We start from the raw sequence: 13,562 nt of genomic DNA, 5'->3' as shown, positions 1-13,562 counted from the left end.
AGCGTCCAGATATCGCTATTTGGTCCGTTAATTTGAAAAAAAGTTTTTCTTGTTGAATTAACAGTTTCATTTGAGGAAAACTGACTGCACATCAGCGTAAAGTTGCAAAGATATGAAGATCTGTGAGAAGAATGTATCAGAAATGGCTGGAAAACTATTCCTATCGAAGTCAGATGATGAGGCTTTATTGCGAACTTCCATGTTCTCTAATAATCTTGGTCTTTCTCAGACAAAAAAAAACATTAAATACAAGACAAGGCTCTATCTGCATCATCATGGATATGACAATCCCACAGATTGACAACAAAGTCTGATGTTATCATGAGATACTGCTAGGGCATTCTGGGCTAGTGGTAATGATGCTTTGGCACCGAAACCATGCCTGAACCCAGAGTCATCATCTGATGAAGGCTTTGTTGGAAGCAATGCTGCTCTAAAAGCAACAGTTATTGTATAAAAAATGTTTATATTATTATTATTACAGAATCTAATACATTTTATATTTATGTCAGTTTTATGTTTTCCTCATGTTTTTTGCCAGACAATGGCTTCTAATCGATATCAATCTCTTTATAGATGTGCAGGACTGTGACAACTAACTAGGCTCTTCAAATGTTTACTTACAACCACCCGACCCGACTACCACTAAACGATCACAACTGTGCGCTCATAGGAGTTGATGACGACTGGCACTACGAATTGCACAACATAGTGCCGCCAAACAGGCATCTACACGGACAAAGTTCCAAAGGAATGTTACATGGATACGGCACATTATACGACCACGGGACAGAACATGGGATACAATTACGGAAAGTTTGTAAATAAATAGATAACCACGCCCATTAGGCAGAGTCAACTTATGCAAACTCAGCTTAAAATTAAAATTGAAAAATGCATTCCGTCATTTACGCCACACATACATTGCGTGCAGCGTCAACGAAATCTAATACCAACAAAAAAGGTGCAGACATAAGCAAAAAATTGTTATAAATAGACGCGCTTTCAGACAGCAGGCCAGACACTCACCATGGACGCACCAACGCAACACGACGTCAAGTCCGACTTCAACCATTACGTCCTATCAGACACCAGCGCAGGCAGACGAATCACACCGTACACCTGGGTATACCGATGGAGACACACGAACTCCTTCAAGCTAAGACCAGAGTAGCAATACCTACTGTAGACAACTTCAAGAAATCCTGTGACTACGACCAAAACGACAGAGAAAGTGCCTTGCTGGCCAACATACTAGTCCGAACATTGTAGTTTACCACCGTGCGGATCCGAGCAGACTAGAAAAACTGTTCGGATGTGGACCACTTTCACATAATCAGTTGGCATTACGACCACCTAACAAGTGAATACGGGTTCAGCAAACTAAAACGCACGTTACAGGACAGGTGAACAGGCATACACAATAACATACCCAAAGGTGTACAGCCCTTACGGACTGTGCACATACCTGACAACAGACAGCACGGTACGGACTGTACTATCTGCAGGCAACTTGACAACTGACAGACAATTAGCAGTACTACAACGACTGACAGATAAAAAAGTAAGAGAACCCAGTCCAGACATAGAGGAATCACGACTAGCACACAAGGCAGACAGATAGAAAGTCTAAGTTAAATGTTCATGAAGCTATAAAGCAGTACCCTGCGATAGTGAAAGTATCTGCAATGTTGCACACATGTCAGGTCATAATAAGGTGTTTGAGAAGAAGTCTAGAGAGAAAAGCTTCCGAGAAGAAAAAGAGAGAATGTTATCATCAGTGACTGCTGCAGCAGCACAAGTTGGGAAAATTTCAAGTGATGAAGACCCAGAGAACAGTCAAGGCTCTGGTTCTAGTGAGGGTTCAGAATACACTGAGACAACAGCAAGCTGTTCATCAAAACCAAGTACGATAACCTTACACTTTCCACACTCAGTTATGACCAGTGAAGAGATTTGTAGCACTGCAGATCGGTTGTCACTCTCTGACAACCAGACTACAGCCATAGTGTCTGCAGTGTTGAAGGCAGGATGCGTAGATCTTGATGACTTTGTTATATCAGCCTCTACTACAAGACAAGTTCCTGCCTCCCCTAAATCAATTAGATTGAGCAGCTAAACGACACGACTTCAACTATGGGAAAAGCAAAACACAGGAAGCGGATGAACAATTCTACAAGGACTCTGCTGGAACAGGTCTGCTGGGAACTTTATCACGAGGGGCGCTCAGGGCAAAGCATTACCTGGGACTCGACGAGTACTTCGATCCCCCACCTAAACGAATTAAGCTTGATCCTACTTACGTTGCTAGCAGCGAGGCAGGTATGGAAGTCGATAGTGAGGCGAGTACACAGCCGGCGGACAGCGGCAGCGGAGCATGGGGAGGTAACGAGCAAGGGGGAGAACTCCCAGGCATTACTAACAATAGTATAAGGGTAGTACTGCAAAGAAGCTTCAAAAACCAGGTAAAAACTACCGACATGAACTCGTGCAGCGCAATTTTCCAGGTATACGACACTGACCCTAAGGAGGGAATACACGGAGCAGCACGGTTCGCATGGGCACAACCGGTCGCTAAAGACTACATAGTGCCGTACTTCCTAACAACATGGGTCACGCCGACTAAATGGGAGTCCATCATGAGTAACGCTACGGCCTACAGAGTGGTCAGTCAAGGGTTCAAAATATCGAAGATAACGTGCGGGGAATGGTTAACAAAAAACGAGGAGGTATTCGTACCGAACGCAGAACCATACTTCGACATATACGTGGACAACGGATCGTACATAGGATACGGGAACTTAGAGGGACTATCGAAAATACCAAATAAAGGGTTCGCGGAAATCCAACCAATGGTAGGGTCAGACGCAGAATTACCGAACTACACATACAATTACATGGCTCCTATAGAGTTGATAAAATGGATACCGAACACGGGTAACTTCTCAGACTCAGTGACATAGACACAGGTAAAAATGATCGAGCTACACGACTGGCGAGAAATGCCCTCAGTAAAGAACCTCCGGCAGGGAGACTCCTACACCCACATCTGGCGGAACCACAGCCTGCTGCGACGACCACTAACGAACACGACAATGCAAGGTAACTACACAATACAGGCTGGTATGATATCGAACCCGGTACCTATCACTAACCTTCTCAACTCGGGGGTCAAAACGGCCTGGAACTGCGGTCTATTGGTAGCAACTGCTCCGGTCTACGGCACATTACTAAGAAAGGCTGAAGACAACGTCCGGCAAGGTGCACGAAAGCGGCAGCGCAAGGAAACACAGGAGGACCTCGTCCAAACAGAGGTGTCAGACTTAAACTTCGACCACCAACGGGGCCGCAAAACAAATACAAGCGATGCAGGTAAAAAGGACCCCACAAAAATAAACATAGGTGCAACCACATATGTCCAAACTAGCGGATGCACGACCATGTCGGACAGAACAGTTATTAACAAAGTCCTATACACTAACGAGGACAGTCCAGAAATGGTATTAATACATGTGCCACCAATACTGCGCCCGAACAGCACCGCCGGGATTTTATACTTTAATTTCGAAATAACGTATATGCTAGAAATTGAAATTGTTTGTGACGCACTTACCCACCCACAGCAGGTGCCAGTCACCACCCACAAACAGGCCTTATCAGCGACGTCAGAGGATTTCAGTTACGAATACCACACAATAGTACCGCCCAACAGGCATCTACACGGCCAATCAACAAAGGGCATGCTACATAACCATGGCACACACATATGGGACCACAACGGGCAAGTATTCGGAATGCACTATGGGCGGTTCGTTAACAAGTAGGAGGGCGGAGTCAGTGTTAAAAAGCGCAGCGTCAGCTACTTATATACTTCTTTAAATTATATACCGTCAGCATAAAACAAAAACTTTTACTTTTTGAAAAAATAAAACGTCAGCATTTTCCAAATTATTACGACGTAATACAACCAAATATAAGGGCTGCGAAAACCACCGATCAGCCATTCGTTCCAGGCCGTCACGATGGAGGGACCTTCGACGAGCGGTGCGACCCAACGAGAGGAACAGGCCAGATTTAACGAAGTAGTCAACGGCGAAACAATCAACGGCAAACAGATCCGGCCCTACACCTGGATCTACCGTTGGGAGTCGCCAGCGGAATTCAACTTAACACCGGGCACTACAGAGACAAAACGATACCAGGAGGTACTGGGCCTGCAGGCTTCGAACCCAACACACAGGTACCTATCACGAGTTTTGGACCAGAGACCCTACATAATTGTGTATCACGTAGCCAGACCAAGCAGCTTAAACACTGCGCCGATGTGGATCACTTCCACATGATCACGTGGCATCACAACCACCCTACCTGTGAACATAGCTACGTGCAGATGAAAAAGCTACAGGGTGAACGTCAAATTAACCCGTACCAAATATCTTGTCAGAAAATCTACAACCCGTACGGGTTATGCAGCTACCTGACAATGGACCCTGCGAAGCGTTCTGTTACGGCAGCTGGACACCTGGAGACACCCGGGCAACTTTCGGTATACAGAAGAATTTGTGACAAACCACTACAGAAAACTGAGGAACCGAATGTTGAGACAGGCTTCACGGGAAAAAAGTACAAGTTCATATTGGACATCATGCGGCACTGCAACAGCACCAACATGGTCATGTTGTACTGCACGCAGTCTACAAACTCTAAGCTTCGTAAGACGTGGGAACACATTTTCACAAACACGCAAAACATTCAACCCATAATGCAGGCTGCGGCCAGCGACCTACAAATACAGACTAAAGTGACCCCAATATTCGAACAGATACGACAAAAAAAGGACCTGTTCTCAATGGACGGGAATCGATACTGGACTGTTCAAAAGAGCCTAGACATATACGACGCATGGGCCGAGTATCACGGATTCGACCCAGTCGAATTCGGGCGGAACCTCTTTGAGGTCTGCCATATGATACGGGCCAAAAAGAACGGGTTCCACATAACGGGACCCAGTAACTCCGGCAAGTCCTAAGTGCTGCGATTGGTGCGCAACGGGCTAATGAACTGTGGACGGATGCGTTGCCAGGCATCCGATAACTTCACCTTCGGATCATGTGTGGACAAGACCCTAATCTACACAGACGAGATGTGGTTCACCCCACAGAACGTAGAGGAGGGCAAGTGCATACTGGAGGGAACTACGACCGCGGTCAACGTCAAACAGCAAGCGGAACGTTACCTGGAGAGAACTCCCTGCCTGTCAACCTCGAACGACGACCCCTGGCGCCACGTGCCACAGGAACGTACGGCCATGCATAACAGAATGTTCCTGTATGAGACGAGGAGGCCGATGCCTGCCCTGAAGGGTTGGGGCGTTCGCGAACTGAACCCAACTATGTGGCTTACTGTTTGGAGACAGTATGTCATGGACTACACAAACCAGACATACCAATTCCAGGAGGAGGAGGAGGACGTGGACGAACCGGCAGCTTCCAAGCGATTCACGGTTCAAGCAGTAGAGGGACTATCGCCGGAAAAACAAGCGGGGTACTGCAAGGCACGGAGGCAGCTTTTCAAGGACCTAATGGCTGGGGAGGAGGTGAACAATATCCACATCTCCGATGACTCGAACATTGAGGACTGGATGGCACAGCCGTGCGAACTGGATGAGACACAGCCTACGCAATATTGCAGGACACACGGATGCAAGGCGCACAGATGTCCGAACGCAGGTAACCGACAAAGCCCAAGCGCACCCACGTTCTCACAGGACACCCCCATCTCGAGAGTCATAATTCTGAGCGACTCCGAAACAGAGGCTCCGGACGACGACGAGGACTTCGTAACAGAAAAAAAAACAAAAAAAAAAACAAAAAAAAAAAACTACAATTACTTAATAGCACTATACAAAAGACAGATAAACGGAGGAGGGCCGACTTCACAACTCTTCTTAGAATTTGAGGAAACGCTCAGTGATTCCGATTGATAAACTTATGAATCAATGACACTGATTCAATGACTTTGTTTACTTTTGTAAATATTTTCCACACTACCACTGACAATGATGTACATATTGTAAATAAACTCTATATATACACTAAACTCAAATTGTTATTAAATTACTGCATCTTGAACTGATATGGTATTGGCATGATTCAATATTGTTTAGCATGTTCGATATTCGATTTCAGATCGACCATCAGACCTGGGATCGGAAAAGATTTTCAAAGGGTCATCATCGAATCAGCGCCAGCGACGATAGAAAACTTCAAAAGTAGGTCAGCAAAAGAGGTCAAGGTCAACTAAGTAGGTCACAGCCTCAAAACTATATAAGCAATGACTATGATATTAGGCCGTGGCACTACCCGCATCAGGGCTCGAACCCATGCACTGCAATTCTATTCTATTTAAAAATTATCAGGGAAAAAAGAAACAGATGACGTGACCCCCATCATTAACGTTAATGATGGGGGTCACGTCATCTTTTTTTTTTTCCATATACACATTTCAATGCATGCAACTATTTAGTCAATAGTCCATTTTTCCTCGGATTTCATTCCATGTATATATATATATATATATATATATATATATTGGGCAACCTCGATAAAAAAATTCCATCCCCATGTGAGTTTTAAAAACAATTTTTTGACTGTAATTAATTGATTTTAATTGTCTCCGAAGAGAACGGTAAATAATGAAAATTCAGTATGTTATAATTAAAACAACCGTTTGTCCTTTTACCCTTCGAAACAGTTGTCAGACTAAGAAAAAATATATAATAACATGTCATAAAAATATAATAAAAACAAAAATTGTGTACTACTAAAAAAAAGGTGTTGTTTTTTCTGATTGTATAAATTATATTGCTCTGAATTCTCATCGAGCTAAACCGAGGTTAATATTGGTACAATAATCAATATAATACCATTTAAAAGGTATTAAAATTGATTGTTAAAAAAATCCACATATATATATATATATATATATATATATATATATAAAAAGAAAAAAAAATTAATGAAGTTTATGGACAATCGTATGAACTGAAAGCAGATTTGAAAAACGCTAAACTCTAAAAGAGAACTTTTGGCATGTGCATGAATGATAAAGTTTTTTTTTTCTTTAAGAACGAATCCAATTGATGAACTATTATAAATTGTAAAACCACAAAGAGCCATGGTATTAAGGCCCAGAAAGAAGAAGTGGGTTAGAAAAAAATATTGAGTCCAATATTGTTTCTTTTAAGTGGGGGAGGTATGTAACCAAGTTATGGGGTTGATATGCCGTTGTAGAGAAAGGGCAAAAAGAACGAAAAATAGGACGATCAAATGACTCTGTGGTTAGAACAAACAAAGGAAAAAGTATGTCAAGAGATACTTATTGTTGTAACGGTCAGAGTTTGGAGTGAGCTGGCTGTTTATTTTGAAACACAGAATTCGAGATGAAATGACAGGCGGCTGTTTATTTTAGAAAACAAGGTTTGAAAGCTGATGACAGGCAAGTTTTCTTGTTGTAAACAAATACAAACTCGTGATGTTTAAAGGGCATTGATGGATATGTATATATTCCTCGAACACAGAGAAAAGAAGAGAAGGAGAAGAGAGAAAAAGAGAGAATTCGATTTTGGCGAATTCAGATGGTGTTAAAGTCGGGCAGAGAGGGCTTTTGACTTAAAACACGTATCTCCAATGGCCGAAAAACTTATTTGAACTCGAGTCACAAGCTACCGTTTTAAAATAGCTACAGCCAACTTCCTTCAAACTCTGAAATATTATTAGACCATTATTATTGTGAATAAACCCAGATTAATTGTTTATTCGTGTGTGGAATCGTTTTAATTTCCTTTTTCACCACACTAAAATCCACGGCTCTCTTATCGGCGATGTTCGCCGGTAAGCGGGTACACAACGACAGGTCCGGAGTATAAATTTAGATGATCAACTGATAATTCTATCACTACCCCATACCAGCAACATTAAAACGGCTAAGAATTATCACTGGCAGTGGTCACTGGAAGGACGAAAATAGTGAGCTGCAAACCGCCAGAGTCAGGTCGTTTTCAGGCTGCCGTAATTGGAGTGGAAGAGTTCTGAGGTCGACGATCGTCTCAACCGACCGGCTGAAGGGGGTGACACAACAACTCTGATGCACAAGCTATTTTCATTAATTGAATAAAGCACACAAGTTATATATATATATATATATTAGGGTAGGTCGATTTTGGAAGTTTCAATAATGCTACATATAGAAAGTTGTAAAATAATGTCAATAATCACCACAAGAAATATTTTTCTTCAAAATTTTGTATTTATTTGAGCATTCCACTTTAAATACTGAATAAATCGCGATACTTACCACAATATCAGTGTTAAGGGAAATATGTGCGGCTTAAATAAAATCCGTGTTTTAACAAAAAATGAAATCATACAAGACACTTAATAATAAATATTTTTACGTTTACTATATCAATTTTTTCATAAATTAAATGAAAATATTAAAATTACAAAGAAATAAAAATACTATAATAATTTAATATACAAATATCTATTTACATATAACGTTTCATTAATAGGTTAATATTACACTATTTACTGGTCGAAGTTACTTCCCCTTGGCAATTGTTATTCACCTCGTGGTTTTGTTTACGCATTTAATTATAACGAATATCTCTTGTTTTTTTTCCAATTAAACAAAAAACATTTTTTCAATTTTTTGATTTGTTTATATGTTTAAAGTTTAATCATTAAAAAGCTTGTTTACTTCCGGCAATTGTTCTTCGTCTCGTGTTTTTTTTTTATTTACGTGTTTTATTATAACGATTACACTGGGCTGCATCAAAAATGCAACATCCATGACAATATCCTCTTCTAGACCAATTTTTCGTGCTGATCATGATAGTAGTAGTCATTTTGCTCGTAAGGTTCTAGTTTATGTGTTACAGCGTCATATACTGCGTCGTATATTAATATACCTTTTTTGTTGCAGATCAATTAAATGGCACGGACTTGCAAAATCCACCCCAACTCATTTTGCTACATCTGCGAACATTACACACTTTCAAGACAGAAGCGCAAAATCACTTCTACAGTGAAACAACTCTATCGTGCCTACTTTGGCATCGAACTTGGACATCAGGATAAACCATGGGCGCCACACATTGCTTGTGTGAAGTGTTTCGCTGGTTTATGCCACTGGAATAAAGGAAACCGAAAATCAATGCCATCTGGAATACCAGTGGTTTGGCGGGAACCTACGAATCACCATGATGACTGCTATTTTTGTATGGTGAAACCACTGGGAAGGAATGGTATAAGTTTGAAATACATTAAATACCCAAACATTCCGTCAGTTACGCAACCAGTACCACATAGTGATGTTGTTCCTGTGCCAAGACCTCCTGAGATTCTAGAACGTACCAGTGCAAGTGACTCTACATGTGATGACAGTGAAAATCAGGATGTTTATGAAGATATCAGTGGGACCTCTGAGAAAAGCCCTCAGTTATTTGAACAGAGTGAGCTAGATGATCTTGTACGAGATCTTGGTCTGTCAAAAGAATCTGCACAGTTGTTAGGTTCAAGGTTAAAAGAGAAAAATCTTTTGCCACGTAATACACACTTTGCACAGTATCGGCATCGAGAGCAGGAATTCGTGCAGTACTTTACCAAGTCCGATGACATGGTATATTGCCACGATGTTTCAGGTCTTGTAGAACACATGGGTAAAGAATACCATCGTGAAGAATGGAGGCTCTTTATAGATTCCTCCACCAGAAGTCTAAAAGTTGTGCTACTTTTTAATGGTAAAAACGTAGCATCATTGCCCATTGCTCATTCTGTTACCCTGAAAGAAACCTATGATACCATGTCACTTCTTCTTAACAACATACAATATCAAGATCACAACTGGCTTCTCTGTGGTGACCTAAAAGTTCTGACCATTTTGTTAGGAATGCAGGGGGGCTACACAAAATACCCATGCTTTTTGTGCTTGTGGGACAGCCGTGCAGATTCCGTACATTACCGACAAAGGGAATGGCCACAACGGACGGAATTTGTTCTTGGCCGCCACAACGTCAAAACACTACCACTTGTACCACCAGAGAAGGTGCTTCTGCCTCCCCTTCACATAAAGCTGGGGTTGATGAAAAATTTTGTGAAATCACTTGCGAAAGATGGAGAAGGGTTTAAATACCTTTCCAATAAATTCCCTCTTGTCAGTGATGCTAAAGTACAAGCTGGCATATTTGTTGGACCACAGATTCGTGAACTTATGTCTGATACCGGATTTAATGAAGCACTGACACCTCATGAAAGAAGAGCTTGGGAATGTTTTAAGTTAGTTGTGACAGGGTTTTTAGGAAACAGAAAATCTGATGACTACAAGGAACGGGTTGAGAATATGCTTCAAGCATACGAGACTGCTGGCACCCACATGAGCATCAAAATACATTTCCTGCACAGTCACCTTGACTACTTTCCTGCTAATTTGGGTGAATACAGTGAGGAACAGGGAGAGAGGTTCCATCAGGATATATCCGATATGGAGCGCCGCTATCAAGGCAATTGGAGTGTGACCATGATGGCTGATTTCTGCTGGTCTCTTCAAAGAAGCTGGACAACATCTCCTGCAAGGCCAGCACACAAGAGAATGTCGCGAAAGCGTGCATTTCAAGGGGAATAGCTGCTTTCTAACTTCAAATTGGATGCATTCTTTACAATGAATCTGATAAATATTGTGCCAACTGTTACAAAAAAATGAGAACCTCCTTAAAAAAATGGGTATGCTTTATGCGTTTACTATGCGAAACTGCAATGAAAAATGTTAATAACATTTCTGTTGCAAATTATTTTTTTCCAAATGCAGCCCAGTGTTATCGCTGTTTTTTCCAATTAAACAAAAAAACATTCTTTACCTATTAAAGAATATAACATTCTTTAACTATTAAAGAATATAACATTTTTAAATATTCTGATTTGTTTATATTTTTAAAGTCAGAGTTTAATCATTAAAAAGCTTTTTTACGTGCTGAACTCCAAAAGAATTCTACTTTTAAGGTAAGTGTAAACAAAACATTACTTTTTAAGATTAATGTATTTCTTTCAAATTTATTAATTTATTTAATATATTTTTGCATTTTAATTTTTTCGAATACATTTTTTTTTAGGTGCCTTATTTAAAATGCCCAGAAAATCTGCAATTTCTGCAACTCGCAGTAAAAATGTTATGAAATTTGGAGGTCCACCTGCACCATTAAATAAAACGGAGCCTCCAATTTACCAACAAGTTATTCGATATTGTTACTATTTAATGAATACTTATCCTCACCTTTCAACTTTTGCTATTAATAAATTAATAACAAAGGATGTAATGGATATATGGAAGGCAGTTAATCCACGTTTACCTCTGTTAACAGAACTGTTTTAAAGAAGGTGAATATATTATGTTTCAAGAAAGCCAAACAAATAAATCGAAGATCTCTCCCTGCTTCGAAAGTGAAAAATTTGACGGAAAAACTGGATTTATTATTTGACATTTCATCCTGTTGTTGCGAATTACCTGTTCTACCTTGTGAGGATTATCGAGTAAAATGCAACAAAGAAAATTGCCGCAGTAAGCACATTATTTGCACTTGCCCTTTTCAAAAAAAGGGCAAGTTATTTTCTATTTTTGTTTTGAAATGTCTTTCTGAGTCAACCTTATATCGAAATTTATTTCCAAATATTATTTAAATGTTTTTAAAAAATTTTCCTCTTTAATTTTCATGCATATTTTCATGTTAATCTGTTTAGTTATATTAAAATATAATATAAATATAATCTAATTTTTCAGGTTCCAGTTGAGGATCGGGAATATGTAAAGGATCAGAGGTGCAAAATAGGGCCTAAGGGTACTTTTCAACTTGGTCCCATCGATAAATGTGCTATTAAGAAAAGTAAAAAGGAACAAAAAAGATTAAGAAAAAAATTACCAGCACCAACAGCTTCAACATCAAATCCCCAGGATACTGTTTCTGTTCCTTCCTCCCCATCTTTCCCAAGTGAAGAACTAGAAAAATATTTCCAGCCACAAACGGATGAAAAAGGGCCTTATAGCCTTACTAAATTTCCCCGATATGCCCTTGAATTAGTCTAATGTTGGAGCCAGCCTGGCTAATGCTTTGCTTTTGGATTTGAAGGCTATGGGTCTTCTGATACATAATATTAATATAAAAAATATTATTATTGATAAATGCAAAATTGACAGAGCAAAAGCCAAAGTGAAAGAAACAGCTCAACAAAAGCATGAAGAAAGTGTGGGGAACTTCATCTGTATTGGAGTTGAAGGGAGACTTGATAAGGACACGTTAAAATATAAAGAAGTTGTCGATAAAAATGGACTAAAGTCTGTGAAAAAAACTAAGAGCCCCGAACGGCATTTGACTTTTACAAAGGAGACACCATCTGAAAGTCATTACCTGACTCATAGAATTTTACCTAAAACTGGTGCAACAGGTGCTGTTCATGCAAATCAAGTGCTGGATGTTCTAAAGGAATTCAATAGTGAGAGCTCAATAAAGGCCATCCTTGTTGATAATACTAATGCCAACACAGGTTGTGAAGGTGGACTGGGATCAATTTTAGAAAAGAAATTAAAAAAAAATCTACATACAATTGGTTGCTCTTTGCATCAAAATGAACTGCCCTTCAGAGCCCTTTTTAAAAACCTAGATGGCTGTGCAAAAGGCCCTACAACCTTCAGTGGCCCCCTGGGGAAATTATGCTCAAATGATTATCATGATTTACCCCAAATAGCATTTTCCCCCATTAGCAGTCCTCTGGATTCAATTGTAAAAATTGATCAAATAAATGATCTCAGCTGTGATCAAAGACTTTTGTTTGAATACACAGTAGGCATTTCTAGGTCAAGTTGACCCTAGATATACTTCCTGGAAAATTGGCCCTTTAAACCAAGCAAGGTGGTTAACTTTGGCCATCAGGACTCGTGGCGCATACCCACAAAGACTCACAACAAAACTGCAGAGTCTTGTAAATTTTGTTGTAAATGTGTATGCCACTTGCTGGTTTGAAATTAAAAGATATAATAAATTACACAACCAGCAAGTGAACATTTTTAATATGATCCAGAGGATTAAAAATCAGCCTGGTGAAATCCAAAAGATCACATTAAGAAACATTCAATGGAATGCATTTTGTTTACTGCCCGAAAACTTTTTATATTCCATGCTCAAATCTGAGGAAGTTGAAGTAAGAGAAGAAGCTTTACAAAGAATTCTGGCCATTAGGTAAGTAAATATTTAGTTATATCACTGATTTAATTATTTTAATCTATAGAATCATTTTATCTATTTTCATCATAATTATTAAAGCAGTGAAGATTAGAATTTTTTAATAATTCAATTATTTAATTTTTATATTCTTTCAGGAATGCAGAACCAACCGGGAAACGATTGATGCCACTCATTGGACAGGGTTAATAAATTTAACTTCATGTGGAATTTATGAACCAGCAATGACGGAGGAATTTTCTGATTCTTTAATAAATGGAACTAAAGTGGATTT

At 39.8% G+C, this 13,562-nt stretch overlaps 1 protein-coding gene across 2 annotated transcripts in view; it reads right to left on the bottom strand.

The window, feature by feature from the left end:
* Nucleotides 1–13,562, bottom strand: part of LOC145266294 (uncharacterized) — a 109,131-nt gene that overhangs the window by 13,187 nt on the left and 82,382 nt on the right. The window lies entirely within an intron of this gene.

This window comes from Euprymna scolopes, chromosome 41, assembly GCF_053919585.1.
Source record: "Euprymna scolopes isolate OS-2025 chromosome 41, ASM5391958v1, whole genome shotgun sequence".
Taxonomy (NCBI): Eukaryota; Metazoa; Mollusca; class Cephalopoda; order Sepiida; family Sepiolidae; genus Euprymna; species Euprymna scolopes.
This window is presented reverse-complemented; position numbering and strand designations above follow the sequence as displayed.